Source organism: Herpailurus yagouaroundi, unplaced genomic scaffold (assembly GCF_014898765.1).
Source record: "Herpailurus yagouaroundi ecotype Mexico unplaced genomic scaffold, PumYag 428, whole genome shotgun sequence".
NCBI lineage: Eukaryota > Metazoa > Chordata > Mammalia > Carnivora > Felidae > Herpailurus > Herpailurus yagouaroundi.
In genome coordinates this window covers 5,689,826-5,702,860 of record NW_024412645.1, presented here as the reverse complement: position 1 = coordinate 5,702,860, position 13,035 = coordinate 5,689,826, and the positions used below count along the sequence as shown (strand labels likewise).

General features: G+C 54.9%; 1 protein-coding gene across 3 annotated transcripts in view; it reads left to right on the top strand.

Moving 5' to 3' along the window:
• Positions 1–187: 187 nt before the first annotated feature.
• The window catches only part of MYO18B (myosin XVIIIB), a 256,340-nt gene continuing 243,492 nt past the window's right edge, over positions 188–13,035 (top strand). For 2 of the 3 annotated variants that reach the window (XM_040463958.1, XM_040463959.1), the window contains exon 1: positions 188–334. The gene's annotated coding sequence lies outside the window, so the exon portion shown is untranslated. Of the gene's footprint in view, positions 335–6,960; positions 7,084–13,035 lie in introns of all 3 variants that reach the window. The other variant, XM_040463960.1, reaches the window with a different exon arrangement.

Here is a 13,035-nt window from a genome sequence, read left to right as displayed (position 1 = left end):
TGCTCCGCGCCACCAAATATGTCCATGCTGTCCGATGCCTGGTCAACGGCCACCCCGGGCTGCCGTCTCCCGGCCAGACCTGGGGCTCACCGGCTAATTTTAGAAATGACTTGTCTGCTCAGCTGCTGCCATCACATTGGCGCAGAGGGAGGGTGTGGGGAGGACGGGGAGGAGCAGTCAGGGAAGGGGATGTGTGTGAGGGTGCGGGTGGGGGTGTTCCTAGCAATTCTCCTTCGCCCCTGCTGTCCGGGCTTGTTGGGGTCTCTGCACTGCCAGCTGGGGAGACCTCTCGGGCCGGTGTGGTGCCTGTGACCTGTGGCCTCGTGCAGAAAAGGTACTGTGGGGCCGGGTGTTACGATGGGCGGCTTGCGTGCAAGCTGATGGGCATACTTTTCCAGAATGTGCCTTTGGGGGCTGGGGCGGTGGGTGTCTGGCCCCGCGGTGGGTCTACTGAGGGCCTCTCCGGCCAGGTCGCGTCCGACAGCCCGAATCGCCCGCTTGGAAAGCAAGAACATTTCGTGAAAGTCATTTTAGAAAATGCCAGGGCGAGCGGACTCTTTCAGGGATTCCTCCTTGTCTGTCGGGACCCATCCGTCGGCTAGCCATTTTTAAAAATGTGTTCAGAGTCATAGGATACCCTCCACTTTGGAATCTTAGCCGACGCATGTCTGCTGGGTTCCTATTTCTCCTCCGCTACCACTGATTTCGCGTAAGGGGTCGTCACTTAACGGTCAAGGAGTGACTCTTCCCGTCCCCAACGCTGTGGAGGACAAGCCTTAATCGTAGTGGCTTTTGATTTTAAATAAGCATGTGCGTGGTGGGGGAGGGGAATGGTGGTTCCCGGACAAAAGCTTGAATTTCATGCGGCGCTGACTTGACCCTCTGTCCCAGGAGGCGCTTTATCGGGGACGCCTTGTATGAGGCATCTGTTTGAATGGAGAAGTTGCACAGACCTCAGTGGCAGGGGCGAGGGGGGTGGGGGGGACAGAGAGGGGGCCTTAGGCTAACAAGACCTCCCTCCCTGGGGGTCCGGAAGACGTCAGCAGCTGCTGCGGACGGCAGGGACATGGCCTCTGTGCTGCTTTCTTGTAGAGGCGGCTGGGAGGAAAAAGCCCAGCTGGTTCCAAGCCGCCCAGTCTGGCCTTGACCCGGCCGGGGCCTGGGCTTCCGTCCCACGGGGCCCGGAAAACTGGGCTGTGACTTTCTCTTTGTGGCCGGGCCAGGAAGATGCCCGCCCTGTTCAGTGCACCGGCTCGCGGCGGCTGAGGGTCCCTCTGGAGCGTCTAGCGTCCAGCATGGTGGTGGCTTCCTTGGGTGTTGTTTTTGCTTCTGATCCTAGCTGTGTTCGCAGAGCAATATGTCCGCGGGGCTCGGGGAGGGCCTGTGTCGCTGAGGCTATGAGTGAGCTCTAGAAAATAACAGAAGGAGAAGGCGGGCTGGGGAGAGAGCGAGGAAGAGGACGAACAGGGTCTCTCAGCCCCCTGACCTATGAGGGAGCGCCCTGTCACCATTTAGTAAATACCCGGTGCCACCTGCACGCAGGCCTGGTCACCTTGAGTCGCCTAGCTTGGGCTCTGCCGACTCTGTGACCTCGGACGAGTCCCTCCCCAGTTAAGCTTCAGTTTCCTCTTCCAGACCTGAGGGGGGTTGGGTGGGACTATCCCGGAGCTTTCTTCCAGGACCCGACATGACATGGGGGCAGGATTTCTCCAAGTCTCTCTCTCTTCCTCAGCCTCACCTGGGGGCCTTTCAAAATGCAGATTCCCGAGGCGCTGTGTGAGACCCGCCCAACCAACCATCTTGGGGGAAGGAGCCCAGGAATCCGCAGATTTCAAACCTCACAGGTGGCTCGGTGCCCGTGAGTTGGAGAGCTGCCTTTCCTGTGGCATGAGCTAATGAAACCACAGAGAGGGGCTGCCCGGGACCCCCCACCCCCAACCCCGACCAGTGTCAGAAGTCGACATACAGTCACACAAACAAGAAACACACACACACACACACACACACACACACACACGGACCTCTATTCGGGCCTGATTATTGCAAAATATCCCAAGGCCGGTGTCCGCCGGGGGAAAGATCAAGCCCTTCTGGTGGCATTTCGAGAAGAGAACAGAAGGCCCGGAACTCTAGCTGTGTTTCTCCTGGGCCGTGATGAGCCAGCCCTTCAGCGGGTCCTGGTTTACTGACCTGGTGGAGAAAAACACTGTCCCAACCGTCCGTTTTAAGCAGGTGGTAAGCTGCTGTGGGATACGGCACATCCTTCTTTTTTTTTTTTTAAGTTTTTACTTTAATTCCGGTTCGTTAACATACGGTGTTATATTAATTTCAGCTAATCTTTTTAACTCATAAACTTTATTTTTTAGAGCTGTTTTAGGTTTGCAGCAGAATTCAGGGGAAGGCACAGAGATTTCCCATGGACCCCGTGTCCCCACACACGCATAGCCTCCCCCATCATTAACATCCGCCACCAGCGTGGGACATTTGGTACAATGATGAGCCTACATGGACACGTCATTATCACCTCAAGCCCATAGTTTACATTAGGGCTCATTTTTTTTTAAAAATATTTATTTATTTTGAGAGAGTGAGCAAGCAGGGGAGGTGGAGAGAGAGAGAGAGAGAGAGAGAGAGAGAGAGAGAGAATCCCAAGCAGGCTCCACGCTGTCCGCGTATGGGGCTCGAACCCACGAACCGTGAGATCACGTCCTGAGCTGAAAGCAAGAGTCAGATGCTTAACTGACTGGACCAGTCAGGTGGCCCACATTAGGGCTCATTCTTGCCGTTGGACCTTCTACGGGTTTAAGCAAAAGTATAATGACATGGTATCATGCGGGGGATTTTCACTTCCTCCGTGCTCCTCCTGTTCACCCTTCACTCCTCCCCAACCCTGGCAACCACTGATCCGTTTACTCTCTACATAGTTTTGCTTTTTCCAGAATGTCCTGTAGTTGGAATCGTACAGAATGTCGCTTTTTCAGATCCACTTCTTTCACTGAACGGCATGCATTTAAATTTCCTCCGTGTCATTTCACGGTACCCTTCCGCCACGAGAAGCTGTGTGAAATTGAATTATTTGAAAAAATGGAGAACGTGGGTTTGAGACAAGTGGAGGGCCGCCGGGGGCTGTCAGACCTAAGCCCACCTGTAGCATAGAGAAGGGAAGCAACTTGCTCAAGGTCACACAGTTTTGCGGTACAGGTGGTGGGCTCAAAACAGCCCCTGCCCTCGGAGCGCCTGGGTGGCTCAGTCCGTTAAGCGTCCAACTTTGGCTCAGGTCACGATCTGGCGGTTTGTGGGTTCGAGCCCCGCATCAGGCTCTGGGCTGACAGCTCGGAGGCTGGAGCCTGCTTCGGATTCTGTGTCACCTTTGCCTGTTGCCCCTCCCCGCTCATATTCGGTCTCTGTCGCGCTCTCAAAAATAAATAAAAAAGAAATTAAAAAACAGCCCCTATCCTCAAGGCTGACACTTGGGGAGCAGCCTGGGGTGCCTCATTTTGGGGATCGTAACCTAATTTTCCCTGTTAGCCCCACCCCCAAAGCCCTGTCCATCCTCCTCCTCCTCCTCCAAGCCTCAAAGGAAAGGATTAAAGCTTAGGTCTCGTGTCAACAGAGGCAACAAATATGAACGTTATTAACCAAACAAGGTCTTTGGGATGAGAGCTCACAGCGGGGTAGGCACAGGGCATATCGCGTAACTGTTGAGGCAGATGTGTGACTTTGTGTGTCACACACACCACCACCGCCGCCCCCATTCAGTCTGAAGGATCCAGAAGCACCATCAGCTTCATCTGAATCACCCCCCGCCCCGGGCATGACTCACCCAACTCCGTGACTTTCCTTTCCTGCTCTGCTTCGCACAGAACCTCTCCCTAACGCTTCATGACCTTTAAGAACTACAGTTTCTGGCCACGGAGGAAAGATCCTTGAGAATCCGCAAGGTGGGTTCACCAAACACCGGGCCAACCCTCACGCTCGGAGAAACAGGAATTTATCTGTTTCTTGGGTCCCAAGGGAATTTGCCTCCTCCCATCAAAGACCGAGTGCCTTTTCAGCTGTTTCTTGGGTCCCAGCTGGGGTTTGAGTTTCGATTTCACGGAGGGCAACCGGATTAGCTGTTGAGTTGAGAGAGCGAGACGGTTGCTCACTGGGATTAAATGTCTCATTGGCGCTGGATATTCCTGGGAGCTTGGGCTGGAGTTAGCCCCATTTTACAGATCACGAAGTGAGATATAGACACTTACGTGCCCCAAGCTCACGCAGAATGAAATTAAACTGGGACTTTTCTTTTCTGCCGGAGACTGTGTATTTAGTCTGGCGCACTAAACAACAGGAGCTAAGGTAATAAATTATACTACACTGCTTCAGACAGACAGATGACACAGCCCATTCACACTCCTTGCCTCACTTAATCCGTTGGCAATCCAGTGGGAAGGGGGGTGAAATTGAGAATCAGAGAGGTTTAGTGACTGTCCAAGGGCACACAGCTACTAAGTGGTGATAGGTCCAGGAATTTCTTCTCTTCTTTTGTCAACAGTGGTCACCTCGTTTTCTCTTTTTTTTTTTTTCTATTATTGTTCTTTGCTGTTGATTACAAAGAAAGATGATTTTGCCCTTTGTCTCCCCATTAATGCCCTTCTCCACTTAACATGGATTTTTTAGATCAAGGTGTCTCAACCTCCTCCCTATTGACACTTGGATCTGGATAATTCTTTGCTGTGTCTGGGGCGGGCAGGCGGGGGGGACGGACGTCCTGTGTACTGTGGGATGTTTACCAGCGTGCCTGGCCTCTACCCATCAGATGCCACTAACACTGGTCGCCTCTGGTTGTGACAACCAAAAATGTCTTCAGGCAATGCCAAAAGTCCATTGATGGGCGCAATGATACCCAGCGAAAACCTCTGACCTAACCCAATGTGATCCGATAGAACTTCTGCAATGATAGAAATGTTCTGTACCTGTGTGGTCCAGCATGGTAGCTGTTGGCCAAACGGGACCATTGTGCATTTGAAGTCTGTCTAGCGTGACTGAGAAGGTGATGTTTTGGTTTAATTTAATTTTAAATAATTAAAATTTAATTAGCCACCCTGCGGCTGCTGGCTGCTGTATTCTACGGCACAGCTCAAGGTAGCAACGCAGCACGGGTAGGAAGACAGCCCTCTGATGAGGCACTCAAACCCCAAAAGCAGTCAGGAGAGCACCCCCCCCCAGCAGACGATGCCCAGCTCCTTGCTTCACAGGTGGCCGGGAGAACACCAGCCTGCAAATGGTAAATACTTGGCAGAGGCACCCCATGTAGCCATTGCTGTGCCCACAGCAGGCATTACTAGTCAATCACCACACACCCTTGTGCTAGTGGGGATCATTCTCAATGCCACACTCTGGGCAGTTCCCAACTGCGGATCAGCGGACACTGGCATGAGGGAGAAACCTCGTGGGCCACCCCTGCATGAGGCCAGGAGGCCCATCCGCGAGGTTTAGCATCTCCTCAAGCTACACGGTGACTGGTAGAGGCATGTGGCCAACCTACGTCCGTGTGACAACCACAGATAGGGAGAGGAGAGTGATGTGCTGGAGGAGCCAAGGCTTTTCACTAATCATTTCTCCAAGAAACACTCACTGCACGATTTAGGGATAGAGGCAAGGGGTAGGGGGTGGAGGTGGGTGCCGGCCTGTTGGCCACTGATGTGCAAAGCATGGGTGGGTTTTAATCGACCGGGTGTGATATTCATATGACCAAAATATATTTCCCATATATATCGGGTCTTCATCTACAAATCAGGGCTGGTAACTCCCTAAACGTTGAGAGTGATGAACGTGTCCTTTGTTATGCTAATGCCCTGACTTTTGAAAAGCACCTAGGGATGGGGGTTGGTTGGCCAAGGAGCCAACCACTTGGAACTTTCAGTCCCACTCCTGACCTCTCTGGGGACTGGGGACTTGGGACAGGGACTGGAGACGGGCTGGAGATTGAGCTTAATCACCAGTGGCCGAGGACTTAATCAGTCATGACCGTGTAATAAAGTCTCCATAAAACCCCAAAAGAACAGTGTTTGGAGAGCTTCTGGGTTGGTGACCGTGTGGAAATTTGGGAAAGGTTGCGCCCCTGGGGCAGGCACGGGAGCCCCACACCCTTTCCCCAGACCCTGCCCCGTGCATCTCTTCCTGAGTTCTAGCCCTTCATAATAAACGGGTGAGCTGGGGAGCGAAATGTTTCGCTGAGTTCTGAGCTGTTCTAGCAAATTAATCCAGACTCAAGGAAGGGGGGGGGGGTCGTGGGAACCTCTGATTTATAGCCAGAGTTGGTCAGACGCACAGGTGATGGCTCGGGTTTGCGACTGGTGTCCGAAGTGGAGGGTGGTCTTGGGGGACTGAGCCCTTTACCTGCAGAATGTGATGTTGTCTCCAGGTAGATAATGTCAGAATTGAGTTGAATTGAGTTGACACCTGGTCGCCCTGCAGGTGTCTGAAAACAGCCTGGTGGTGTGTGGGGAGCCACCTCCCCCTCCCCCCATTGGAAACGGGTCCAGGAACCTGAAAGACTAGAACTTAAATGGGGACAAGAGGGGACAGGGTTGCTGTGAATGTCACGGCTCACAGTGTACATAGCACCCAGTACTCCCACAGTCCCGGTGAAGAAAAGCCACCTCCCCCACTGGACAGAAGGGGAGCTGACACCTTAAGAGGTTTGACAAAAGGCAGGTGGGGCCCACGCTTGGCTGTGAGACCTCCAAGGCTGAGGTCAGCCCCCTGAAGGACGGCATCTGCTGTGTTCACCTTGGCCAGCCTCTTGTGAACTGAAGTGTCCACTTCTGTTGCAGAGAACCATCTAGAAAACTCCCAGGGGACAGTGGCCGGTGATCTGAAGGATCACCTGAGAAATGGCTGAAGCCTTCAGATGAGAAGATTGGGGGCAGACCCCCACTTGTGTCACATGGAAAACCTTGTCTGTCTCTCCAGAGGACAGAACTGGGGCCAGCAGGTGGCTGTCCTGGCAAGGCAGCTCTGTGGGCGGGAAGAAAACGTGGCAGACCCCAGGGAACAGGGAGTTGAAGACCCTAGACTGTTCCAGGATGCCAGAAGGTGGGGTCTGTGGCCTCTGAGGGCTTTGTAGCTCTGGTCCCAAAGAAGAGCAAAATTAGAGCCAACCCTGAATGTTTTGCTTAGTAGTGAGCTCCCCATCACTGGAAACGACCAAGAAAGGACTCCTTGACTTTCTGTCTAGGAGATTCCTTGTGAGAAGGGCTGGTCCTCTGGGAATCTCTGATGGAGGGTACACATTGCATTCTCCACCCCTGCCACCCTATTTTCCCATTCTTCTCCATCTCGATGCCTCCCTTCTTCCTCTCTCCCTCCCTTTACACCCTTTCCTACTGCTAACATCCCTGCCCTTTATTCTCATTAGCCACCCCTCTTCTCATCTTCTAGGATAATGTGGGTTTTGCGACTGTGGCCTGAATCCTCAGCTACTTGTTAGCTGTGGGCTTCCCTTGCCCGGATGAGGGGACGGTGTCCCTGCGTTGGGCAAAGTCTCTTTTCAATACTACATGACGCTTTGGCCATCAAGCTCCAGGTCGGGGTGAGCTTGGCTGAATCATGTATGAATCATGAGAGTCCCTTTGTCCATTAAGCCTGCATTTGACAAGGGACACCTGGGTGGCTCAGTCGGTTAAGCGTCTGACTCTTGGTTTCAGCTCGGGTCATGATCTCGAAGTTTCATGAGTTCGAGCCCCAAGTCAGGCTCTGCACGGGCAGCACAGCCTGCTTTGGATCCTCTGTCTCCCTCTCTCTCTGCCCCTCCCCTGCTCTCTCTCTTTATCCCTCTCTCTCTCTCTCTCAAAAATAAATAAACATGGACAAATGAAAAAAAAAATTTAAAGTAGATAGCAAAGGTGCACCATTCCACCTTCTATGCCCAGGGCAGACATTAATAATCAATCAGAGCATTCTTTTCCACTGAGCCCAGATAAAAGTTCAGAGTCCTTCCCATATATCACTCCGGGCAGAAACTAACCATCTGTCAGAGGTGATAGTGAGTTGAAACCTACTTGCCCCCCTGGCCGTATTGGCCAGGGTCTTACCAGGAGACCGCATACCCAGCTGGTCAATTGGAGAGGCTTTTGAATGAAAGAACTCTTCCGAGAGTGGGTGCAGCGTTAAGGAAACCAACAAAGCGTGCTGAAGCATCCAGAGAGGACAGTGGTGGGCTATTAGCCTTGGGCCTGATGCAAGGCACGGAAGGTTAATAGAGGAGCCTGAGGGGTAACTGCAGTCTGTCCATGGAGAGGGACCTCTCCAAGGGGCTTGTGGCCGTAGATTGAGAAACACAGCCTTTCCCCAAACTAGGGGCCAGGGAAGCAGGGCCAGCAGGGGGATAAATACTCTACCGTTTGTGGTTCCCATATGCAGGTCTCATTCCAGAGCCTTCCACTGACCAAACTCAACAGGAGGCCAGAAAGCCAGGGAACCCTGGGGGCTGCAACCCTAGTGGTCAGCACCCCAGAGGACAGAGCGGTCTAAAGATGGGAGAGGGGTGTTATGAGACACAGAAAGATGAACCAAGCGTCCACTCTTCCCTCCCCCAACAGCTTCCGTAGACTTGAGGCCCTTCCCTTTGGGAAATGGCCCCAGACCTGGCTGCCTGGCAAGCAGAGCCTGAAGAGGTCGTCAAACTCAGCAAGCGGCATGGATGTTGGTAGCCTTGACCTTGTCCTTCCAGATTTGGCCAGGGCCACATCCGGCTCTTGGCCCCCTTTAAAGAATAAAGTCGCACTGACACAGCCACGCCCGTTCATTTACATATCACCCAGGGCTGCCTCAGCAGTGCAAAGGCAGAGCTGAGTAGTGGAGGGAGACCCTGTGCCCTCAGTGCTTGAAGGGCTTACTATCCTGTCCTTTGCAGGAAAATTTGCTGACCTCTCCCGGGTGCAGCACGCCGGGACCAGCCGCAGGAGGAGCTGCTATTTCCTCCAGGACCAGGGAGGCAGGGGAGGGACCCGCCACCAGAGCAGGAGAGGGTAGCCAGAGGAAGGGGTGGCCCGAGGGGAGGGTGCCTTCCGGTGGAGGCAGGCAGCCAACCCGTGGCCCCCAAGCAGGGAGGGCGCGGGTGCCCTCTGATCTCTGCCAGCGGGGGGATTGCCGTGACCTTGAACCCACTTGGAAGCTGGAAGGTTGTGGAAGATGTGTCTAAGGGGCAAATGGAAGGCACCCACCTCAGGGGCATCTTCCTCTCCCCAAGGTCTTCTGATCCCGGCATGCCGGGCCTCCCGTGTGACCGTCAGACCAGATGTTGAGCACCCTAACCTCGCCCTGGCTCTCACAGCGGCCAACACCTCTGCCTGCCTCCAGGCGCCTGGTGAGCTAGCTGGGGCGTAAATACACTCACCAGTCACACTGTGGGCAAGGCCGATTCCAAATGGAAGTCGAAACGAAGAAGGACCCTGTGGTGACATAAAGTGTGTGGCCAGTGGAGCGAAGGGCAGGGTGATGGGGGTGATTGGGTGGAGCAGGCAGGAGGCTGTGACCGCTGGGAGGGTGGCATGGGCTGGCACGGTCAGGAAGGCAGCCTGGAGGAGGTGGCCCAACGTGCTAGTGAAAGACGGAGGCTAGGAGAAAGGAACAAGAAGCCCCGGGTGCTATAGCGACCGTGGGCTCTGAAGTCAGACCGTCTGGGTCCATCAGGCAGCTTCGCCGCTTCCTGTCTGGGAGCAAGGCACGTCCCCTCCCTCCGACACGGGGTCACTCACAGAATCCACCTTATAATCCGGCGGCTCGTGACCGTAAACGACGTGAGCGCTCGAGTTCTCAGCACCGAGCAGCGCCCAGATCTTAGTGGCACTGTCATCAACGGTCTTGCTTGCGTTGCCTCCCTTCCGGGGTCGGGGGGCAGAGACCTCAGGGTGGACGGAAGGAGGAGGGATTTAGGCAACTGGGTCATCCCCACTCCTTCCCGTGTGGCCTCAAGCGAATTTGTTAACCCCCTCGATTCTCAAGCTACGAGGGACCTGGTGCCGGGACTAACACCCAACAGGTGCCAACCAAATAGCAGAGCACACACAGTGCTACCCCCGGATGTACCTACTTGAGCCAACTTCCTGGGGTTCCACAACGTGCCGCCAGGACATGGGGTGCCTCTGAGCCCCAACCTGGCGGCCCCAGGTTGGCCCCCACTTATCACGGCCAGTGTGAGGCTGAGATGAGAGCGGGGCACGGGTAGGAGGAGAGGGACACATCCTGGGGAGCAGGTCTCAGCTTGACGTTTTAGCTGGGTGACCCTGGGCAAGTGCCTCAACCTCTCTGAGTCACTGTCTGCTCTATGGGAGAGATGCCAACCGCCTTGTGCCGCGGTGGGGGTGAATGCGGTAACAGCTCTTAAGATAAAGAAATTCCAGGTCTGGCAGGAATTTAAGGGGGGGCCGGGGGGCAGTGGATGCTGGGTTCCCCAGGCCGGCTTTGACCCGTGGGGTCAAATAAAAATGAAAATATGATCGACAGCAGTTACTGGGGATCGGGCATGTGCGTGGTGTGGGCGTGGCTTATTTTACCGCTGAGAAAACAGGCTCAGAGAATTTCCTGGGGTCCCGCCGTGTGATGGTGGTGGCAGAGCCATGATATCATGCCGCCCGCCCTCCCCTTCCCTCCCCTGCCCCGTGGATGCCGACAGCACAGGGGGGATGTCAGGAGTCCCTGCCACAGGCTTGCTTGCCGAGGGCCCGCTCCGTCCCTCGTGCGCTTTACTCCTGATCGTTACCCACCCCTGCATTCAGTCACTCATTCAACACACATTCACGGAGAGCTAAGCGCGTGCCAGGCACTGTTCTAGGCACTGGGGCTACATAAGGGGACAGAACACACGGAGCTTCAGGCCCTCATAGGACTGTGTTCTGCAGGGTGAGTCAGAAGCTAAACAAAAAATACACAGCATGATGGACAGTGATAGCAGTAAATGCTGTGGGAAAGAAAGAACGGGATAAAATGATGGGTGGTGCCGGGATGCGGGGGTGGGGGGTGGCTATGCCTCCATTTAGTATATGTGCTGCCGAAGCGAGCACAATATGCCTCCATTTAAATAGGGAAGGGAGGCTCATTGATGAGGTGATGCTGAGCAACGGCTTGAAGGAGGTGATGGTGTGAGCCATGCAGAGGGACAAGCATTTGAAGCAGAGGGAACAGAATGTGCAAAGGCCCTGAGGCGGGAATCTGCGCAGAAGGTGCCTCCAGAAAGTCAGTGTGCCTGGAAAGGAGGAGCGAGCGGGAAAGGCTTTAGGGCAGATGGTTGTGAGGGCCACGTAGGCGTCTCTAAAGACTTGGGAACTTGTGTTTTGAGACAGGGGAAGTCACCGGAGTCCTGGCCACTGTGTCAGGACTGGACATTTGGGGAGGTGAGAGGGAAAGCCTTGAGGGCCCCGTGGGGCCACTCAGATCCAACATGTGTTCAGGAAAAACTGTTTCAAGCTGTCCCTGGCTTTGGGGATCACCTTTCCCTTCACCAGCCTCTCCCACCCCTAAGGGGGAGACTCAAGATGTTAATACCATGAATTCTGAGCATCCGGGGCCTCCTCATGGGCTTAAAACAGAAGCTGATGAGGCAGGTGTGAGTTTTAGACCTGGAAGGGAACGTGGTGATAAGAACACTTACTTAAATTAAGGCTTGACAAAGCCTTCCCAGGAGCACTGGCTCCTGGCCCTGGGTCACTGGGACTGGCCTGATGCCTCCGAGGGGCAGGACATGGAGAGTGATGGCTTTCTCACTGTCCCCCTATGCTGTGGGCCTCTGGGCAGGCCAGCAGCCCCGGCTGAGGACAGCCCATACTGACAGCCAGGATTCTCCCTGGAGCCTTGAAGCCGAGGGTGATCCTTGGGAAGCCGCCACTGGCCTGGCCAGGCCTCGGCTGGATGGGTAGCCGGCGGTTGGCGGGGGGGGGGGGTTGGTGGCCAGGCTACCTCACGTCAGGCCTATTCATAACCTGGGCTCTGCCTCCCAGGCGCATAGAAGAGCGGAGTCTGGCTATGAGTCACTCGGGGGGCCTCCCCAGGGTCTCCCCTCCCCTTCCCCTGCCCCTCTCCCCAGAGATCTGATCTTGTGCCCATTCTCCACCCCATCGGTCTCTCATGTGCCTTTGCAAGCTGGAGAGGCCATGCTGTGAGGAACCTTCTTCTCAAGGCAAAGACTTGGCCGTCTGCCCTGGGACACGTTTCCGGGGTCTCCCTGTGGGCTCGTGACCTCATCAGAGCTGCAAGGTCCCTTCTTGGATCTTTGGATCTCGAGATTTCCTTTTAGCCAGGCCCCACAGGGGCCCTGGGGTCTCATCCAGGGATGTGCTGGTAAGCGTTTAACGGCCAGCTCCCGGAACAAAAGCCCTGATCTGACGCATTTGCCCATTTCTGGGGTGTAAATACCCTCATAGCCAATTTCAAGCCCTTCAGGTGACGTCACAGAACACAGAGCTGGAAAGAGGTGGCCACGGGGGGCCCCTGTGAGATGATGGGAGCCAGTTTCAACCCAGCCCGGTCCGCCTCACTGGCTTCCAGGACGTGCAGCATCTTGACAGACAGCTGTCTGTGTGACACGCGGGGTCACCTTGAACTCTGTGCGAACCATCTTCTTATGGACAAGTCACTGAAAGAGGCTTCCCACAGACCGACCATGAACACTCTGGCTTTCATTGGTGATGGCGGTTCTGACAGCTGGGAAGGGGGGGCATCTTCCAGAAGGGACTGGGAGGGAGGGGCGGTGGGGGGGGACACTGCTCCGAGGGTAACGCCCGGCACAGACGTGCCGAAAGTCGGAGGGAGGAGAAGACACCCACTCCTTCACTCCTGACCACTTCCTTTAAGACCTTGGTGTACTTTCTTCCACTCTTGGCTTTCTGTGGAGCGTTTTGGGTTTTGCCCCTTTGGGAGAGTTTAGTGCGTGCAATGCTGAGCTCTGCCTTCTAATCTCTACGAGGGAACACAGACACCTTCCAGTATCACCGTGTTATGGAGCACGCGTCCCGATAGAGCCTCACACACTGCGGGTGGCCCACGGGGGAC